Source organism: Protopterus annectens, chromosome 1.part0 (genome assembly GCF_019279795.1).
Source record: "Protopterus annectens isolate FY-2018-M chromosome 1.part0, PAN1.0, whole genome shotgun sequence".
In the NCBI taxonomy this organism is placed as follows: Eukaryota; Metazoa; Chordata; order Ceratodontiformes; family Protopteridae; genus Protopterus; species Protopterus annectens.
Window position 1 is genome coordinate 1,219,016,692 of NC_056725.1, and position 23,068 is coordinate 1,219,039,759.

The following is a 23,068-nucleotide window of genomic DNA, read 5'->3' on the forward strand; positions in this document are numbered from 1 at the left end:
GCTCATAGACATCTTCTCAATGCACATGACAGAGAGAGATGAATCACATAATTGAAATATTTATTTCTTAACTAAAAATGCCTGATTGTCATTAATGAGAAAACACATATAGTAGCTGCTTTCTGACCTATATTTTGGTTTCTGTCCAGCACTCCACTGAAGAAAAACAAGTTTGAATGCATTACTGCAAAGGAGGACACATTCTAGAAAAGGTTACAAAGAAGGTTACAAAGAATGATCCAGCTCTTATCCTCCCCCACGTCCCCCTTGTTTCATTGGAAAGGTGCTATTTAAATGTCAGCCAAAGCGAGCTTGTTAACGTGCTAAGCAGCTGGTCAGCAGGGTAGTGTGATTTCATCAATGCTCACAACACCTCTGCCAGCCGTTATTGATACCACCCCCCACCCCCACTGAGACAGATTGTTTTGGTCTTGCTTCATATCCATAGTGAAGCCCCTGAGTCATGATTGACAGTTTGCACCTCCCGGGCACTCCTTAGTACTAGACACAACATCTGCTGTGCCCTGTGGAGCAGGGAACAAATACACACACAAAATTCCAGTCTTCTAGGCACTGATTTATTTTAACCCTTTACAGTTATTTATTTTGTGGGGAGGACAGATTTCTGCCTTTGCAATGTTGTACATAATCTAGCTTGTAACATTTTGTGCAAATAAGCTCTAGGCAATGAATGTACTATTTTCAGCACACACACATACACACACACACACACACACACACACACACACACACACACACACACACACACACACACACACACAAGAAAAGTCATATTACTGCATCTGTTTGCTTGCCTTTCCATGCCAAAGCAACTTCATTTGATCAGATGCTGCTGTACACCACCCTTATCAGCACACAGGTACACAACTCTCCACCAAAGGTAGGATGTAATCCTCCCTGTGTGCTTAGTATAAAATAAACAATGCAACAAAAATAAAGCAGTTAATGTATCAGCAAATATAACTACTTTCTGCCCGAGTCAGGTGGCGGTGGTATTGTTTCCTCTAAAACAGTGATTTGTTACCTTTAGTGCTGGAATGCCTGGAACTTTGTGTATGTAGTTAGTGTCAACTCGATCCACTATCACAAATAAAAATCGTATGCGTATACTATATATATAAGTGAATTGAAGACTGTAACATTTATTTATTGATTGCTTTACTTTTCTCGACCTCATCAGTCATCAAGTGCATAAGTGAATTTATATATTCTCATTCACTGTCTCATGTAGCTTATCACAATGTTCCTCAAGAGATTGTTATTAATGAGAAAACACATAGTAGCTGCATTTTGCATGCATCATCTGAGGTAGTCTTTCTTTTGAAATACTGAAATTAAAATATATGCTTTTTTAATGGAACAGAAATTTTCAGTGCTTTGTTTTACAAAGAATCACCTCTGTTGAACATGGACCTGTTTTGTGAACAAAATAAGTTTGCCTTAATCTGGGCATGAGTGAAACTGGCACTATACAAACATTTTACATGTCAGTGAAGAATTTGTAGAAGTAACCCCCCCCCCCCAGTTTAGACGTTTGTGTGAAGGGGAGTGTAATTCCAGGTTTGCTAACAAAAATATACATTTCCGCCGTGGTGCAGCGGTAGCATTGTTGCCTCACAGCATGAGGTTCTCCCGTTCGATTCTTGGCTGGAGTGTGGGGAGTGCCTTCTGTGTGGAGTCTGCATGTCCTCCCTGCAGTTAGGTGGGCGTTCGAAAGACATGCGTAAATGGGAGCGCCTTCGTTGAAGGTTGAACGTCGAGCTGGAACCTTGGCGTTCATGAAAATCTACTGCCAATCATTAGCAGACCGGAGTTCCGCTGTGGCGACCCCTAACCGGGAAAAGCCAAAAAGACAAACAAACCCAATGCATAATAAAGTGAACTGAAACATATGAGTATACTAGATATGTGCTGTTAAAGAGACTTCAGTTACCAAGTCAACCACCTTGTTTAAAACAGACATAGATGGCCACATATTTACCATGCATTAGTGGAGCAACAGGCCACTAACTTACCCTGATTAAAGAGCTTCTAAAGACTGATACAAAGAGCTGCATGAAATGATCACAGACTTTCTCTACAGCTAGTGCAAGTATATGATGCCAAATAACATTGATTAGACAGTATTTTGTATTTTCTAAGAAAATACATTTTGAGAAATAACTTCCGCTGATAGCAAGTTAGAGAATGTGTTAAAACCGAAGCTATTGGATTTCAGTATATTGAAACCTGGAAAGTACCAGAAATTAAATCTGTATTTTTGCAGGTAGAAGGGAAATCCCTCTGCATCACCACACCCCGGGAAATTTAATTTTTCTACTGGCAAAGCCACACAGACTCAGAAAATGGGAGTAACCTATCTGTGAAATAAATCATTTGTCCCTGTTTCATCTAGTACATTCACTGAATTGATATTTTGTAATCAGAAGTTTCAGCTGATTAACTCCTTATGAATTAAAAAAAAACAGCAGTCAGTTAACCAAACTCAGGTCTTCCCAGCCTGATGAATACTTTTATGATAGTTACTGTTGTATTTTGTCCATGAGGGATGTAAGGAAATCTGCTCACCATCACCCAGTTGCTACAATGACAATGAATGAAGGGATGTTAAAGTCACCATTGTGACAGGTATGCTAGCAGCCACCATGGACATTCTTATATTCATAGTGGAGTGGAGCTATTTATATATGCATACATATATGTATTCAGCTATACATAGCTACAATATGCATACATACATGTGAGAAGCATAGCAAGAAAGTAGAAAATAATTTAATTTTCTGCCATGGATCACGATCATAAAACTACTAGTTTTACAAAAACATGACAGAGAACAGTACGAATGTATTGAATATCTACCAGCATCAGTGTTACACAAGGGCAATTAAGTTTTTAAATATAGATGCACATGTCCTTATATATTTATCTATCTATCTATATATATATATATATATATATATATATATATATATATATATATATTTTTTTTTTTTTTTATACACACACATAGCTTTTGACCTCTTCCCTACAGACTCAGAGACAAATCCAGAAACAATCAGGGATGATCACAGTAGGAAAATTTCAATTCACATGCATTTTTCTGAAGTAAAAGAAGTTTATAATTCTAATTCTTCTTCTTCTTTCAGCTTTTTCCCGGTTAGGTGTCGCCACAGTGGATCACCTGTCTACTCATGATTGCCAGTGGAGTTTTACGGTGTCGAGTTGTCAGCCCAACGCCCAACCTTCCACAGAAGGCACACACTTGCATGCACTCACACCTAGGGCCAATTTAGAGTGTACAATCCACCTACAGCATGTCTTTGAGATGTGGGAGGAAACCGGAACACCCGGAGGAAACCCACGCGACCACAGGGAGGACATGCAGACTCCGCACAGAAGGCACCCTAGCCGAGAATCGAACTACTGTCATTATTTATTAATTATAATCCACCACCCTTTCTCTTCAGTTTTAGAAAGGATTAGGAGTCACTGAGCAAAATTTTGAGCCAAAATCAGGTTCATTGTTGAAAATCATGTATAGTTGAGAGGTATTCCCTTAGGAGGATTATGGCCTTACTGTGGTGTTGTGGTAGGGGATCTTGCATGCCTTGCTATCCTTAAAGCTATGATGTCTGAACCTATGTGCTTATAGTAAGATTAGCCTCACCAAACTAATCAAAGGGAGGTATCAAAAAAGAATGATATGATTGCTCATTTAAAGAGTACGAGACTTTCATATGGAAAAGGTATGCAGGAGTCAATCCTTAGAGGCAGGCATTAATGTGGTATTCTTAAGCATGTGCTTCATGTCTTGGTGATGCCACAGTCTGAACTGGCTCATCCTACAAAGAGATAAGAAGAGCCACTATGTTGTTTCACCACTCCCAAGATAACGGATAAGTGTCAGATGAAATGACAGTCATGTAGGAGTGTTTACTTTATTCCATATGCACTGAAGAGCTATTCCGAGTACTTATCAGTTTTAGAGACTACAGGCACGGTACTCAGTTGTGTACCAGCTGTTGACTTTTTAGATGTGTTTTCCACAATTTCTATCTGTATGGACTTTTTAGATGTATTAGCACACTTCAGCATACTGAACTATCTGGAAGCATATGACTGGAAGGAATGACTTGTCTGGTCAGGACATGAATGGTGAATTACTGCTGGCCTTTGACTCTAGCTATGGACTATTAGCAACAATCACCACGTTCAAACCAAAGGCTGCTCAAGAGTGGACTTGTTATCAGAATATCTTCTGCCAAAGAAGGACAATTGACTTTGAAGCTGCCTCACATCTGAGGCTGTATATTCTGCACTTATATCAAGAGAGCTAAGTTGTGATATGGGTAACATTTGGTGGTAAGCTGACTTATTTTATCTGCCAGGTAATTTGCTAAAGCCAGAATATGCAAACATAAATTTAGGGAATCCTAGGAATGCCTAGCAGATGCTGTTGTATGAGATAATGTCAATCACCATCTCTAGAAGAGATTTTCCTGGAACCTGGGAGAGTATGCAGATGTGAAGTCTGAGTGGGTCTTGTTCAAAATGTCAGTAGTTTGGGGACAGGCAAGAGGTAGTACCTAAAGGTTGTCATTCCTTGTCATGCTGATAACTTTCATACCTACTGGCTGGCATCAGTGACAAGGAAAGCTATCATACTAAAGAAATAGTCTTCCCAGTGTAATGGCAATGAGATGGGGGGGTCATATGTAACAGCAGTGGGAACAGAGGAAGTCTTCCCAGTGTAATGGCAATGAGATGGGGGGGGTCATATGTAACAGCAGTGGGAATAGAGGAAGTCTTCCCAGTGTAATGGCAATGAGATGGGGGGGCCATATGTAACAGCAGTGGGAATAGAGGAAGTCTTCCCAGTGTAATGGCAATGAGATGGGGGGGTCATATGTAACAGCAGTGGGAATAGAGGAAGTCTTCCCAGTGTAATGGCAATGAGATGGGGGGGTCATATGTAACAGCAGTGGGAATAGAGGAAGTCTTCCCAGTGTAATGGCAATGAGATGGGGGGGTCATATGTAACAGCAGTGGGAATAGAGGAAGTCTTCCCAGTGTAATGGCAATGAGATGGGGGGGGGTCATATGTAACAGCAGTGGGAATAGAGGAAGTCTTCCCAGTGTAATGGCAATGAGATGGGGGGGTCATATGTAACAGCAGTGGGAATAGAGGAAGTCTTCCCAGTGTAATGGCAATGAGATGGGGGGGGTCATATGTAATAGCAGTGGGAATAGAGGAAGTCTTCCCAGTGTAATGGCAATGAGATGGGGGGGTCATATGTAACAGCAGTGGGAATAGAGGAAGTCTTCCCAGTGTAATGGCAATGAGATGGGGGGGTCATATGTAACAGCAGTGGGAATAGAGGAAGTCTTCCCAGTGTAATGGCAATGAGAGGGGGGGTGGGTCATATATGTAACAGCAGTGGGAATAGAGGAAGTCTTCCCAGTGTAATGGCAATGAGATGGGGGGGGGTCATATGTAACAGCAGTGGGAATAGAGGAAGCCTTCCCAATGTAATGGCAATGAGATGGGGGGTCATATGTAACAGCAGTGGGAATAGAGGAAGTCTTCCCAGTGTAATGGCAATGAGATGGGGGGGTCATATGTAACAGCAGTGGGAATAGAGGAAGTCTTCCCAGTGTAATGGCAATGAGATGGGGGGGTCATATGTAACAGCAGTGGGAATAGAGGAAGTCTTCCCAGTGTAATGGCAATGAGAAGGGGGGGTCATATGTAACAGCAGTGGGAATAGAGGAAGTCTTCCCAGTGTAATGGCAATGAGATGGGGGTCATATGTAACAGCAGTGGGAATAGAGGAAGTCTTCCCAGTGTAATGGCAATGAGATGGGTGTCATATGTAACAGCAGTGGGAATAGAGGAAGTCTTCCCAGTGTAATGGCAATGAGATGGGGGGGTCATATGTAACAGCAGTGGGAATAGAGGAAGTCTTCCCAGTGTAATGGCAATGAGATGGGGGTCATATGTAACAGCAGTGGGAATAGAGGAAGTCTTCCCAGTGTAATGGCAATGAGATGGGGGTCATATGTAACAGCAGTGGGAATAGAGGAAGTCTTCCCAGTGTAATGGCAATGAGATGGAAGGGTCATATGTAACAGCAGTGGGAATAGAGGAAGTCTTCCCAGTGTAATGGCAATGAGATGGGGGTCATATGTAACAGCAGTGGGAATAGAGGAAGTCTTCCCAGTGTAATGGCAATGAGATGGGGGTCATATGTAACAGCAGTGGGAATAGAGGAAGTCTTCCCAGTGTAATGGCAATGAGATGGGGGCCATATGTAACAGCAGTGGGAATAGAGGAAGTCTTCCCAGTGTAATGGGAATGAGATGGGGGTCATATGTAACAGCAGTGGGCATAGAGGAAGTCTTCCCAGTGTAATGGCAATGAGATGGGGGTCATATGTAACAGCAGTGGGAATAGAGGAAGTCTTCCCAGTGTAATGGCAATGAGATGGGGGTCATATGTAACAGCAGTGGGAATAGAGGAAGTCTTCCCAGTGTAATGGCAATGAGATGGGGGTCATATGTAACAGCAGTGGGAATAGAGGAAGTCTTCCCAGTGTAATGGCAATGAGATGGGGGGGGTCATATGTAACAGCAGTGGGAATAGAGGAAGTCTTCCCAGTGTAATGGCAATGAGATGGGGGGGTCATATGTAACAGCAGTGGGAATAGAGGAAGTCTTCCCAGTGTAATGGCAATGAGATGGGGGGGGTCATATGTAACAGCAGTGGGAATAGAGGAAGTCTTCCCAGTGTAATGGCAATGAGATGGGGGTCATATGTAACAGCAGTGGGAATAGAGGAAGTCTTCCCAGTGTAATGGCAATGAGATGGGGGGGTCATATGTAACAGCAGTGGGAATAGAGGAAGTCTTCCCAGTGTAATGGCAATGAGATGGGGGTCATATGTAACAGCAGTGGGAATAGAGGAAGTCTTCCCAGTGTAATGGCAATGAGATGGGGGTCATATGTAACAGCAGTGGGAATAGAGGAAGTCTTCCCAGTGTAATGGCAATGAGATGGGGGGGTCATATGTAACAGCAGTGGGAATAGAGGAAGTCTTCCCAGTGTAATGGCAATGTGATGGGGGGGTCATATGTAACAGCAGTGGGAATAGAGGAAGTCTTCCCAGTGTAATGGCAATGAGATGGGGGGGTCATATGTAACAGCAGTGGGAATAGAGGAAGTCTTCCCAGTGTAATGGCAATGAGATGGGGGGGGTCATATATGTAACAGCAGTGGGAATAGAGGAAGTCTTCCCAGTGTAATGGCAATGAGATGGGGGGGGGTCATATATGTAACAGCAGTGGGAATAGAGGAAGTCTTCCCAGTGTAATGGCAATGAGATTGGGGGGGGGTTCATATGTAACAGCAGTGGGAATAGAGGAAGTCTTCCCAGTGTAATGGCAATGAGATTGGGGGGGGGTTCATATGTAACAGCAGTGGGAATAGAGGAAGTCTTCCCAGTGTAATGGCAATGAGATGGGGGGGGGTCATATATGTAACAGCAGTGGGAATAGAGGAAGTCTTCCCAGTGTAATGGCAATGAGATGGGGGGGTCATATGTAACAGCAGTGGGAATAGAGGAAGTCTTCCCAGTGTAATGGCAATGAGATGGGGGGGTCATATGTAACAGCAGTGGGAATAGAGGAAGTCTTCCCAGTGTAATGGCAATGAGATGGGGGGGTCATATGTAACAGCAGTGGGAATAGAGGAAGTCTTCCCAGTGTAATGGCAATGAGATGGGGGGGTCATATGTAACAGCAGTGGGAATAGAGGAAGTCTTCAGATATGAGAGATGAGAATCAAAAAGGCAGAACATTAGCAACTGCTGGATTGGCTGAAATGAGAGCCTGAGTGTGGGTGGAGTGAGATTAGCTCACAAAGAATGACTTATTGATAGTATCAGAGAGGTTCTGATAACTCATGTGGGTGTGGGCGTTTGCTGGACTGTTTCCTGCAAAGAAAGTGTAATGCTGAAGTCAGTTGAGGACAATGAGGAACTAGAAGGAAAACTTTGATGATCTCTAAAACATGGTTGGCATGCTGTCCTTTGAGGAAGCAGTACTAGAAGTAACTATTAACATGGCAGTTGTTTTTATAGATGAGGTCAGTGTGATAATCAAACAGACTTTCAGACATAAATGATGGTTTCCAATTATTTAGATGTTCTAGATACACTCATTAGTAACTGCTACATAGACTGTGCTCACCGTTGCATCTATAACCTATGCACTGCAACTCTCAGCACTGAAATATCTAAAATAAAAAGCATGTGACACCATTAAGAAAACTACTAAAAGTATATGTGGTCATGGGATCACTACAGAATATCGAAATTCCACAATCCTGAGACTCAAAATCCTGAGGGACAGAATCTCAAGATTGTTGAATCTCGAACATTAAAAAAAAAAAAAAAGTAAAACATCCAACAAACTATTCTGACCTGTATGCAGGGGGTAAGCCCCCCTGCACCCACCCACTCCCTGCAACTTAAATATACCAACTCCAAGATCGCACTACAGTGGAGTAAATGGCAAAGTTCCCATTCTGCATTGTACGACAATCTCCATTCACTTCTTTCGAGATTCCGCAATCTCGAGATTCTGGTCCTCGGGAGTTCGAGTCTCAGGATTGTGGAATTTCAATATTCCGTAGTGATCCCGTGTCATGTGTGGATTGTTTTTATATATATATATATATATATATATATATATATATATACACACACACACACACACACACACACACACACACATATATATATATATATATATATATATATATATATATATACATATATTCAAACATGTTCATAGCACTTATTTCTGTTTTTTATTTGTCTGTATTATGGAAGAAAATGCTCTCAAAACAGGCTTTTACCATTTGGATACTTCAGGTATTTCTAACATTCCAGCAGGTATTTCCTAACATTTCATTCGAGAAAAAAAGAGATTTTGTTATGGCAATAACTGTCTGCTCACAAGTATACTCAGTAATATTGTGAAATAGACATTTTGTAAGGGAAAGACATGGCACATAAGGAATTACACTGAATTTTTACTGATTGTCTGTCATGGTACGCATGCAAATGGAGAATATTTGCATGACCGCCGAATCATACACCAACGGACTGTAGAAACACGTACACAAATGCAAGGATCTCGGCATACCCAATAGAACCAAGATGCTCTCCTCCAAAAAAAGGAAGCCAGTCTGGCGGTCCCCTGCCCTAAACAAACTCTAAAACAGAAGGAGGAAACTGATGCTGAATAAAGTGTAGTCCCAAGACTGGAAAGACTCCCTTATCAGCCTCAACAAAAAGTTGAGATCCCTCATCAGATCCTCTAAAGCTAGCTATGAAAACAGAATTGCAGCAAATAGTAAAGACAATCAAAAGGCCTTCTGTAGTTATATAAAGAATCTCCACAGCAATACCCATATTTGCTCTGAGCTACTGCACAATGGTACCTCCTATACCAAGCCAACAGATATTGCCAGTATACTGGCCAACAGATTCAGTGCCAACTTTACCCCCCCCCCAAAAGGACCAATCACAATACCAGTAGATTACCAGGCACCCAGTATTACTGCTGAACAGTTTAAAACAGCACTGTCCAAGGCCAAGAATACAGCTTCCATGGGACTTGACAATATCCCTGGCTGTGTTCTACATGAACTACAGAGTGAACTGGCACCTCACCTGTGTGCACTGTTCAGTCACAGCCTCACCTCAGGCTTTGTCTCTATCAAATGGCGCACTGCTGCAGTCATCCCTCTCCACAAAGGTGGAGCGACTACAGACCCTGGGAACTATCGCCCCATTAGCCTGATGAGTCTGATATGCAAAACTATGGAACGCATCATTGTGGACCTAATAAACAAGGATATAGGGGATTGCCAAACTCTGGATCCCACACAGTTTGGTTTTGTGAAGGGATGGTCATGCCTGTTCAACTTGGTTGACTTCTTTGAGTCAGTCACCAGAGCTGTGGATGAGGGCAAGGTGGTTCATACAGCCTACCTTGATCTGGCCAAGGTGTTTGATACCATTCCCCCATTCAGGAATCATGGGAAAACTCACTAAGCTAGGCATCAACCCCTATATCACTAGATGGGTTGCAAACTGGCTCACAGATAGAACCCACAGTGTGAAAGTAGTGGATTCCAGGTCAGGCTGCCAACCAGTCACAATTGGAGTCCCACAGGGTTCGGTCCTGGATCCTCTTCTATTTGGTATCTACTTCTCTGAAGTCCAGGCCAACACAAAAGGTCTCTGGCTGACAAAGTTCACAGACGATTGCAAATTGGGAGCTGCTATTAACGCCCCAAGTGATGTTGACATCCTACAGAAAGGTCTCACTGAGACCAACGACTGGTGTCAGAACCATGGATTTAAGCTCAATACAAAAAAATGTGTCATTATCCGCTTTGGGAAAAACTCAGTTCCCATGAATTACCACAACGATGGTAGTCCACTGAACATACAAGGTGTTATAAGAGATCTGGGAACACAGGTTGACAGCAGCCTCTCTTTTGACCACCACATTGCCACTGTGGTCAGAAAGTCCTTCTATGTGGCACATCTCATTACTAAGGGTTTTGCGTACAGGAAGAAAGAGGTTATTGTCTCCCTCTACTCTTCCCTCATTAGGCCCATCATCGAGTACAATGCCCCATTTGGTGTGTACCTCATTAGACACCTGTAACAACTGGAGAGGCCGCCAAAGTACCTCATAAAGAGGATCCTAGGCCTTAAACACTTGTCCTATATGGACAGACTAAAAAAACTCCAACTATTCTCTGCTCATATCGCCTACTTAGAGGCGATCTCTGCTTGACATACAAAGCAATGTCTGATCTAGCTCTGTCAGAAATGCTACATCTAAAGAAATCCCAATCCCTCTGCACCACATGCTGCAGTGACCTCAACCTCATTACCACAGTCAACAGAACGTGCTGGAGGGACAGGTTCATAACCCAGAGGCTGCCCTTGCTATGGAATAGACTTCCCATACATGTCAAACAGAGCACCTCACTGGCCCTCTTCAAGAGAAACCTTGATGAGTGGATGGGAAATAGAAAATTTACCCTGGGGATCACTCCAGTGGCTCTACTCAACAGAGGCACTAGGAAATAAGGTCGGATGGCATGATGTCAGGGTAATCCTATGGGCTAGGTTTGCAAAGGCTCCTGGGCCATTAGCTTAATACACACCTATGAACCTATGAACCTTGCTGTTTACATATAGTTAATTATGAAACAGCAAGACATACCTGTTATATTGAACCATCAGATTAGGGAGTATTCACAGAAGGCAGTAGCATCCTGTTTAACTGATTATACCAGGAAATATGATGGCAAGTCCAAAAGACAATTTGCCCATAGCCAGGCATATGCCATGCATGCCACAGTATATATTGTATTAGAATAATTTATTTATTTTGTGAAACAGAATACTTTGGATTTTAAATTTAAAAAAAAATGTCAGTTTTACTATGCATTTATTTTATACCTGTCATATTATTACTTCATTAAAGGAAATGTTGTAATATCCATACATATGCACTGTCTGGTTTCAGGGGCGATACACAAAGGAGTGTTGGTTCTACATTGTAAAAGTTGGCGTACAGTTTCAAAAACACTGGCTACATCTATGCAAATAGCTAATGTACTCATATGGTCTAAATGACTTATGTACCTATGTATTAGTTTATTTAATGTTTTTTTTTTATTTCTTTTCTTTTTATTTTATTTGACATTTGTTTAACAGGAAAATTGACTGGAATAATATCCCATTTTCAGTATACGCCTGAGAATTAAATCTGCAAATTAACATAGCATGGTTGTAATTAAATAAAATTATAACAGAACCTAATACACAAGAACAACATATTAACTAAGTAAAAAATTCAACTTCATACACTGTGAACCTATGCAAACCTAGAGTAAATATTTGGACAGCTATAACATGCTAAAAAAGTACATCATCAATAGAAAAGTACTCACAAGTTGCAGTTCATAGAGTTGATGTTAAACACTCAAAGTATACTCTTTGGAACAGAGATGACTAGATAATATAGCCTAAGCGAATTTATATGCATCCTTTCAGTAAGAAATAGATTGATTATGTTTGGAGAGAAGGAATTCGTAAAAAGTATGCTCGGGTGGAAGAAGGGAGGAGACTTGAATTAAAAAATTCATTTATTCCCAGGCTGAACCTGAAAATGGCTCAGTTGAATCAGTGATCTACTCAAATTAATAAATAAATCAATAAATGTATGGACATATACATATATATGTATATTGTTTTGCTGTCGAGTTGGCTTGTGGTCCATTTTTTAATGGAGGTCTAAGAAAAAAAGCTCAAGTATATATGAATGGTGAAAAGTTGACTACATAATCTTTCATGAATATTGTTGCAGTTATACATATAAATATATAGTGAGGAAGAATGCAGCAACACATTAAATGTGCTACCATCTAATAATATACATGTGATGTGAGAATCTGCAAAATCAAGCATCGCAACCATAATTGTCTGAATGGATGTCTGTTTTTATAGTAAAATGACACTCTTTCTCTCACTGCATGCTTACCTCTGCAGTGCATAGCAGCGTCTGCCCTCTGTGCTTTCTCTAATGGTCTGTACACAAATAACACAGGACCTGTGCAAGTGATTAATCAAAATAAATGTTACTTAATGATGACACCTTGTATACCCAACAAATAAAAACACAACCTTAATGATAACGAGTCATACACATGCACTTATAATGTCCCATCACATGGGATTTCAGTTACCGGCTAAGGCTTTTGTCATCCCTATAGTGCCTTTTTTAGGCAATGTCACAAGAACAAAATTCTTGATGTAAAAATGCCCTCTAAAAGTTATGCTACTAAATGCTAGGAGTCTAAATCAGAAACTGCATTCACTGGAAGCAGTCTTCACACTGGAAGATGCTGACCTTTGTGCAGTTACTGAGACCTGGTTTGAGGCTGTGGACAGCACCCCAGCTATACCAGGTTGCATTTCCTTCTACACGTTCAGACCACAAACTGAAGGCATGAGAACTAAAGGAGGTGGTGTATCAATACTCATTAAAGATAAATACACCTCTAGATTGGTTAAACGGCACTATTCCCTTGAATTACTTCAGGTCCAATTAACTGTAAGTAAAACCCCTCTTCAGGTCATTGCCAGCTGTAGGACTCCCTCCATGAATCAGGACATCCACTCAACCTGCTTGGATCTACTCGAGTCAATCAAGATACAACCAAACACCCTGGTTTCGTTTGACTTTAGTTACCCATCCATAGAATGGTTAAATTATATGTGTTCTAACTCGCTTGTCCAAAGGTTCCTGGAGCTCATTAACTACAATGCCCTGAACAAGCTGGTTGACACACCCACAAGGAACTCAGACATCTGGGACCTGGTGCTCACCATAGTGGGGGACCGCTGCACCACTCGCAGTGTGTGGCCATCCCTGGTGAGATATGACCATAAATCGGTCTCACTAGAAGTAACTATAACACAAGACCCTCCTCAGCAGCAACTGTACTAAAAAGCTTCTCCAAAGCCAATTACAACTTCTTACATGATGGCATAAATAGCTTTATAGCCCCTCCCCCACTGAAGGAACAGACACCTATGCTGAGTTATACACAAATGCTTTATACAAGCACCTGTACAATTGTATTGGCTCTACCTTACCTGATAGAACAAAAGCAAGATCTTCAAGGAAAAGCAAACCTGCCTGGTGGACAACTGACATTAATAGGCTATACAACAGGAGAAAGAAATTGCTGTCTAAGCGTAGGAAGGAATGGTCTCAAAACTGGAAACACTCCTTCCTCAACTTAAACAAGCAAATATGACTCCTAATGAAGTCCTCCAAATCTGACTACAAATCCAAATTAGCTTCCCTAACTAAGGATAACCACAAGGCATTCTTTAGTTACATCTTAATCTGAAAGGTAAGGCCCAGATTTGTGCTGAAACCATAATTAATGGTACTACATATATAGAACCTATGAATATAGCAAACCTGCTGGCTGACAAGTTCAGTGAAAATATCACTCCCCTGTCCCCAACACATGTACCCCAAAACATCTCTGACACCTGTCCCCACCTAGTGTCTCCAAGAAGCAGGTCTTAAATGCCCTCTCCAAGGCCAAAGACACAGCCTCTATGGGACCAGATGGCATCCTGGCTTGTTTTCTACATGGGTTAGAACAGGAATTAGCATCACCATTGGGCACACTTTTCAATCACAACCTAAGCATTGGCTTCATCCCAGAGGAATGGAAAACAGCTACCATCATCATTTTGCACAAAGGGGGTGCATCCATGGAACCCTGGAGCTACAGACCCATTAGGTTGACCAGCCTTACCTGCAAAGCCATGGAATGAATTGACATGGACCTTATTAACAAAGATATAGGAAATCTCCAAATGCTGGACCCCACCCAGTTTGGCTTTGTCAATGGGAAATCATGCCTGTTAAACTTGGTGGACTTCTTCAAGACAGTCACCAAAGCCCTAGATGTGGGAAAATCTGTGCATACAGCATACCTAGACTTAGCCAAGGCCTTTGACACAATCCCCCACTCAGGCATCATTGATAAATTCACCCAGCTGGGTATCAACCCATATATTGTCAGGTGGGTTGCAAACTGGCTCACTGATAGAACTCATATGGTCAAAGTAAGGGACCCCACCTCCTCCAGCAGATCCGTAACCAGCGGTGCTCCACAAGGATTGGTTCTGGGACCCCTACTATTCAGAATCTACTTCTCCAATGTACAGGCTAAAACTAAAGGACCATGGCTGACAAAGTCTACTAATGACTGCAAACTGGAAGAGATCATTGAAACCCTAGCAAGAAAGTCTTACGCAGACTAATGACTGGTGCCAAAGTCATGGTCTTAAACTTAATGCAAAAAAATGCATTATATTCCCCTGCGGCAAGGATTATGTTCCTGTAAGCTACCACATCAATATCAATATGCTAAGTACACAGTCACTGGTGAGAGATCTAGGCACACACGTTGACAGCAACCTTAACTTCGATCACCATGTCTTCACAGTGCTAAGAAGGGCATTTTATATTGATCATCTCACAAGTAAAGGCATTGCCTCCAGAAAAAATGAGGTTATAACCCCCCTGTACTCTTCCCTCATCAAAGTTCCCTTTGGTATCTTCCTTTCCAAACACCTGCAGCAATTGGAGAGATCACAAAGGTTTCTTACCAAGAAAATTCAAGGTCTTCAAGATCTGACTTATGCAGACAGATTGAAATCATTGCTACTTTACTTAGTGTCATACAGACTACCCAGAAGAAACCTGTGCCTTATATACAGAGCAATCTCTGACCCAGCTGTAATGGAAATGCTGCACATATGCAAGTCAAATGGCATACAGGTCACTCGATCAAAAGACCTTAACCTGGTATATGATATCAACAGAACTTGCTGGGGAGACTGGGGAGACAGATTTGTTTCACAGAAGTTGCCTCACTTTTGGAACAAGCTTCCTATACATATTAAACAAAGGCCCTTTTTGGCCCTATTTAAGGGTAATTTGGACAATTGGATGGATAACTAGAACTTCACCATGGGGGTTCCACCTGTGTCCCTCTTGGACAAGGGCAATAGGTGCTGATTTTAGTGTCTGCTTGAACCAGACACCCTTGGAAACATGGGTTGAACTTGGCTAAGCTTGTAAGGGCCCTGGGGCCATTAGCCTAGTAATCGCCTATAATCCTATGATCAGGTAGCACCCCTACTGAATCCATATAGCTCTATGCCTGAGAGTGTGCTGAACACATAGCAGACCATGCGTTGGGCACTAAGTGAAACAGACAGGCACTGTATTGTAGTGACTGGCATAGCTAACGGCAAAGTCTGCAATGTCATGTAAATAAAAAATAAATACCTACTGGTTGACCAGGTAAGCCCGTGGGACACAAAGTCCCTTTTCTGGAGTGACCCAAGAGGAATGTCTGGTTAAGTGACTTACTTAAGGTCACATAGTAGGTCTGGTTAAGTGACTTATTTAAGATAACATATTAGGTCTGATTAAGTGACTTCTTTAAGGTCACACAGTAGGCAAATAAGGCTGATTAAAAACACTTTTACCACAAGAACTACAGTTCACACCCTAATCCCTCTGTGCCAACTGGCAGACTGAGCAAATTGCTATGTAACAATCAAGGGAGCCAGCAGGATTTTTTGCAGAGGGGGTGCAAATCCAGTGCCCCACCCATGCAGCCCCACCCCCTCCACCCACACAGCCCCCCCACCCACGCAGCCATTCCAGTGTCCCATTACTTGGATATTTCTCCCCATTTGTCATAGACACTGTTCAAATCTCTCAGTGTGTATACTGTTTTATGCTTTACGTCTACAATGATTATAGATGTTTGGATTTCATTTACAACTTTTATTTCAAATTTTATAGCACAAACACTGATAGACATTTACTAAACCTAAACAAAGCAATCGTCTTACAATGAAAACAGACTTAGCATTAAAACTTATCTACCTTTGAAACTCACATTTACTGAAACTACATTGAAACTCACATTCAAAGAAAATGCATCTGGCCAGTGGCAGGTTAAGTTTACCTTTGGACTGTTTTCAAACCATAGGCCCTTGCACACATTTTTTAGGGCCATGCAAATGTTCTTTGATTCACCTTACTGATTGTATTAATTATAATATATAAATTGAATTATATCCCTTGTATAATACAGCACCACTTGTTAGAGTGTGTTTTAAATTTATAGTTTTGAACATTTTTCCACTAAGCAATGAAACAAAACATACAAACCAATAATGACAAACTGTCCAATTCAGAACATTTCAACCATAAAAGGCCACTCAAACATCTGCAATTAAAATCCACCAGTATCAGTTAATATACACAATCTCTGCAGAAGTAAAAGTCATCTGAATAACTCCACATTAAAGATATCTGAAACTAATAAAGAGGTTGTTGCTAGAAAACAACTTTATATTTCAGTGTTCCATCTACAAATTCAGTGCCTGCTGCCCTCAAAGAATAAATTGCCTATGTGTGATGACCGTGCCCTGGCTCAGCAATCAAGGAGCCTCAATCCTCACCACTAACACCAGGCAGGTTGTCTCATAGAAGAGGAAAGGATAACTAATACACACAATAAAGTACAATTTCCCTTAAATGCACACAGAGATCACAGTCAGTCTGGGGTTTGTTGCTCCCTTGCTCTCCAGGTCCCCAATAAGACTCCCCACTGGCACAGCTATAGGGTCCAGATCTCAGCCTAGTTGGCAAGCTAACCTCCAGTACCCTCTCTGTTCCACCAGTGCTTCGTGTCCCTGCCCAGGTAGCTGACACACCATTCACACTTTGAGATAAGTATTAATACAACTTTACAGACACTCCTGAGAAAGGCTGACACAGATTCTCTAGCTGTGCCCTTTTACCCAGACTATACTGCAGTAATTCCTGCCACCACCAGCTTAATAATTATCAGCTACCCAAAGGCCCTTGAAAGGATGTCCAATGATTACTATGCAATATTATTATCCAATTGGTAATGTGACTATTCAGTCTAAGGCTTATTAGAGTGGCCTATTATGATGACCTCTATAAATATACAATGTACTCTACAGCCTATCTCTACACAAACCAGCCACAGGTAAAGGTTTTTAAAATATTCAATAATAAATAATTAAAACACAAGACAATACTACTACACCACAAGAGATACCTAATAGTTCAAAGATCACACAGAAACTTAAAATAATACAGTAGGACAGGTCTGATGTCAAAGAAAAAACACTTAATCTAACTTTCTAATCTTTAGCTATTCTTAAGAGAAAACACAGTGCTATAATCTTACTTACATACATAAAGATCGTAAGCAGTACGGGGGTTGATGGTCCAAGACAAATGCTTTCAGTCTCTCACTGAACAATAGTTTTTAAAACATTAACAAACAGCTCAGCTAAGACCCTTCCAAATTACTCATTTTGACACTTAGGTTTTCCCAGTATTTACATTACATCATTTTGACACTTAGTCTGGAGTTCCCAGGCTGCAAACTGCATTATTTAGCAAGCTAACACCTGCTCAGGAAACTACAACAATAAAAGACATTTCACATGTATACTCTAACAATTATTCCTTAAGTTAAGACAATAGAAAGAATGTGTTCAGCCAGATGCTACGCCACTACTTTTTTAGATAATTGTAACTTCAAAGAAGATTTGAAATGCTTGGCTTGATTTTCCTTACAGCAGATGGCAATGTTGCAACAATCTTGAAGTTCACATTTTACAGTGTTTTCTTTCATTCAAGAACACAAACCTGTATTTTACATTCACCTATACAAATGATAGAACTATGTACCAAACTCTATCTGACTAGGCTGGCAGCCTTCCCCATCTTTCCCCAATCTTCCCACTATGTTACATTAAAAAATGATAAGCTAGTAATATTGCAATAGGGATTGGATGGCAAACTGATAGCTTCATAGTTACTAGGTAATTTGTCGAAAGGAGGACATTCACAGGACTGCAGCATCCACACCCTTTAAAGTACAACACAGTACAGTATCAGCGATCCACATGCATACTGTGGGAATAGAACCCACAGCCTTCTGCGTCAAAAGTAAGGCTACTATCTGTTGTGCTACTAACAATGCAAGCAGACTTGGAATAAGCAGCACTAAACTTCACTTCACCTGAAGCTCTCAGCAAAATGTTTCAATTATTTAATATTTGTTTACCAAGAAAGTCCAACTTGGAACAAAACCAATTTTCAGCAGAGGCCCAGGAAAAGTGTTCCAGATGCATGTCTTTGTAATATGGAAGGAAAACAGTACACCCAGAGGAAACCCACACAAACACAGGGAGGACATATAGACTCCACACAAAAGGCACTCCAGCCAAGAATCAAATCAAAAACCTCTTGCTGTGAGGTGATAGCACTACTACTGCACCATTCACTAGACAAAACTAAATCTCTCAATTTCACAGATGAAGACATCTGGAAAAAGCCAGCATTTATTGGGGGGAACAAAGGCCCAAAACCAGGGACACATTTTAAATATTGCTTAAATAATCTTAGAACATTACTAAAATGGTGTTTTGTGTTACCATGTGTTTCCAAAAAAAACAGGAAGACAAACTTAAAGGGCTATTATTATTTAGTGAATTCCATTTTCATTGAGTAGCCAGAACACCACAAATTTTAAGAGGAATAGATCAAACTCCCTGGATCAGAAGTGGTGGTGTCAGTAGAGAATGCAGGCTCCTTCCTGTACCTAAGGCTCAGGGTTTGAGCCTGAGTAATCCTTAACCACCTGCCATAAGTAACTGGAGCATTACACACATATCTCTCAGCACTTCAAGCCTATGTGCTTAAAATATTTAACTGTTCCTTAGTTCTTAAGTGCAAGAGTGCACTTAAATGGCCAAACATGTTTACTTAAATTTTTTCAAGATCAAACAGCATCAGTTATATGATCAAACACCTCAGCTGTCCCACTTTTAGTTCAAATTTTAGCTCAATCCCTTCAAAAACTGACCATCTTCGTGAAAATATAATGGATTACAATTGACAATTCTATTTAGACTTTTCTGCTGAAAATGCATGTTAAGATTATTTTGAGGCATTGACATAATGTGAGTTAAGTGTCCCCAACTGCCCCTGTTGGTTCTGTAGGTAAGTGATTGAAAGCTATGGTTATGCTGTCCAAATCTCAGCTTCAAAATTGTGTAGCACAAGCATAAAGCACTTAAGGTTCTGGAACAAAAGAGATCCTGTGCACTTATTTATGCTTTTACATAAAGCTGCTTAGTCTGTTTTTAATGACCAAACCACTCCTCCTTTCTTCTTGAGTAAATCAAAACTAAGATAGTCCAGTGACAGTGGTAGCAGATCATAATGGTACATCCTTTTGCATTTTACTTACATTGGTTTACCAGTGCAGTGCACTAATCAGTATTGACCAGTCCAGGCTCAGTAGTGAAAAGCATAATCACAAACATATCCATTTGTTCACCAGGTGGGTGCACGTGCTTAAAGACCCTTTTCATGCACAGCTCAGGTCTTCAAGGCACTATATGGAGCATCAGAAGTTCAAAGCATTTTAGTTATTTCACAAGAATCAAGACAAAACAAAGTCTTTATGTAGCATATTGGGCTGTATGAAACTTGGAGACATTAACTTCTTAAGATAAAAGGCTCTTCTTAATGAATAGTAAAGAAACATTGGTAGGAAATAGTATAGGTAAAAAAAACTGCTTACATTATTAAACAGTTGAATATTACTGAGCAGTGTCAGAGTTCCATATTGCAAGATTTTTTTTTTATTTGTACAGCCTTTTCAGTCCCTTCCATTACAGTAACATATTTGCTTCACCCAGATGTACACCCTTGAGTTTGTCTGAAGCAGTTCCAGTCAGAACAATTTTAGATCTTTTCATAGACTTTGGCCTTACACTTTCTTCATGTCTTTTTAAGCTACCCATTTAAATAAACTGATCTTCTAGTTCCCTCTAGCTCTTTGAGATGGCAGTTTTCTCCTTACTTCCGGAGCACTGACATGCTCCACTATTCAGCTCCAATCTCTCTCACACTGTTAATAGAAATCTACAGAGAAAATGTATTGGTGAAAGCCTGTGTTGTTGGAGACTTATCATAGGGAAAGTAGCCCAATTTAAAAGTGCAGTGTGTGTCCTGGACTAGACAACCACAGCTCTGCTTATCAGCTTCTGAAAAGTCTCCAGACCAAATATGAATCTTGCCTACAAACTCTCCTAACTGTGCACCACTGCTGAAATTGTGAAATGTAACTGTTTAGCATCAAATGTCACTGTCCCAGGATTCAGAATCAACTCCAACCCACCAGCACCTGCACCCATTAGAAACTGCATAGCCTATTTTCTAAAGTCACACATACCCCTTCACTGCAAAACCAAGTCATAGTATTTAAAGCCAATCTGATTAGTCCGTACTGCAATTTTTTTAAACACATGCACCTTAGCTCCACCATCTCCTGTTCATTGCTCTACACATCTGTCCTTCCACCATGCCATGTACAGTTACTCTGCAAATGGTTTTCCTTAACCTCATTACACAAACTAAACTCCAGTCTTACCTCTCAACTGTCCACATTTTTGCAGAAAGTCCAGATTTTGCCTCATTTTACATCTAGTCCTCATAACATTTGGGATTTTCTGGACTTTCATGGCAAGTTAGTGAGAACTGAATTCACTAAATGACAGACGCTTGAGTTTCAGACTTCATTTCTTTCAGAAAATTCATGCTAACAACTTTTATTCTAGTAACATTTTAAGTTTATGACAGCAATTTTTAAAATTTGTCCCAATTTGGGGGGCTTTGCATCCCATTTTTGGCTGTCCTTTTTTTGTGCCAAGAGGTGAAGTGGTATATTATGACATCCAAATAAAAATTAGAATCCCTTGTTAGTTCTATAGATGGGAAACAATTTACTCCAGGACTGTCTCCTATACTAATGGACACAGATGCAGCTCAAATGTTTTATCCGTGCATGGGTGCCCACAAATTATCTATGGTATGAAACCAGTTACTCACTATAAGTGATATATTACTCAACCATGGGACTGAGAAGGACAAACACCAAAACTGATAAGTTAATTCAAGCACCAAAAAGGAAAATTGAGAGGTTTAAAAATGGCCCACAAGGGCAGCTAGCCTTGTACTTTCCTAAGGACCTATCATATTGGTGCTGGTTTGTACCCTTGTCAGTAGTGAGCCCAAAGCAATTTAGATCCGGTGCACTTCTGTAAGATTATAATCTTGTCTCAAATATACCCAAGAAAACTTATAACCAGTTACTATCCATCTTTAAATTAATAACACAGCACAAATAAAGTGAATGAAGTTTGTAAAAAAAAAAGTCAAGAAAAGAAGTTCCTGTGGAGCTTTACATCACCAGAGTGTTATGCCATAGAAACGTATTAACAACTGATTTTACAAGCTACCAAACAGCTAGACACCACTAGTGTTTAATGAACTAGCAAAAAGAACTTGCTAATTAAGAGCACAGCAGCAACATAATACCAAGTACTTCAAAGTCTAGCTCTGCCAGTTCTATACCAGCAAGCACTGGTTTTCACTATAACCACCCATTAAACAATACCCCAGTGCTGCCCCAGACAGACAGCAGCACACAGCATGAACACAAAAAATACTTTGAGACAAGAGAAAACAAAATGTCAGCCAGTTTGGAAAAACATTGGAGACTATGGAAAATGGTAAGGAATTAGTTTGAGACAGCTACCCTCAGCAGACAAAAGGAGACGAAATGAGGGTGTGTCAAAACTCTGGAGTGGAGAAATACAGGACACTGAATTATGGGAACCCTACTGTCTCACCTGTTTCACTAAAAGACAATACATGCTCCCTCCCAAAAACACATTACAATAACCACTGTCACTACATTTTTTCCCCCTTACTTGGTAGAGCCAGTTAATAAGCATAGCTCCAACCTTTTATCTCCAAAATGTGGAAACATTACTTCTAATGTGGAACACTTAGAAAAAGAGTACTAGCAGCAACTTAAATAGAAAAGTCACAAAATGATTAACATGTACCTTTATACACAGATGTTATTTTGAATGATTCAGCATTTACTATAGATATTGGTTAATTCTTGACAATGAATCTGCAACAATCCCTTTCAAATAGAATGTAGAACAGCGAGGTACATGGAGTTAAGACTCCAAATGAGTAATATTCCTCATAATGAGGTACACTTTAGAAGTATGATCTTATTAGTAAGCAGAAAGGCCAGTAAAAGGCAACTTCTACTACCTTTTTCACAGGACACCCTTCCTATACCAAAAACATTCTCTCCACTAAATGCAGCATACGCAGGCCAAGAGCTACACTTGTTTTTAAGCTTACAAACTAAATTGTTATCCTCTGTTTGTGGTCAGCTATGGAAATATTAAGAATAACTCACTAGTACA

The 23,068-nt window shown here is 40.6% G+C and overlaps 1 protein-coding gene across 1 annotated transcript in view; it reads left to right on the forward strand.

The window, feature by feature from the left end:
• LOC122800655 (PC3-like endoprotease variant B) overlaps positions 1 to 23,068 on the forward strand; it is a 3,659,607-nt gene that overhangs the window by 3,197,382 nt on the left and 439,157 nt on the right. The window lies entirely within an intron of this gene.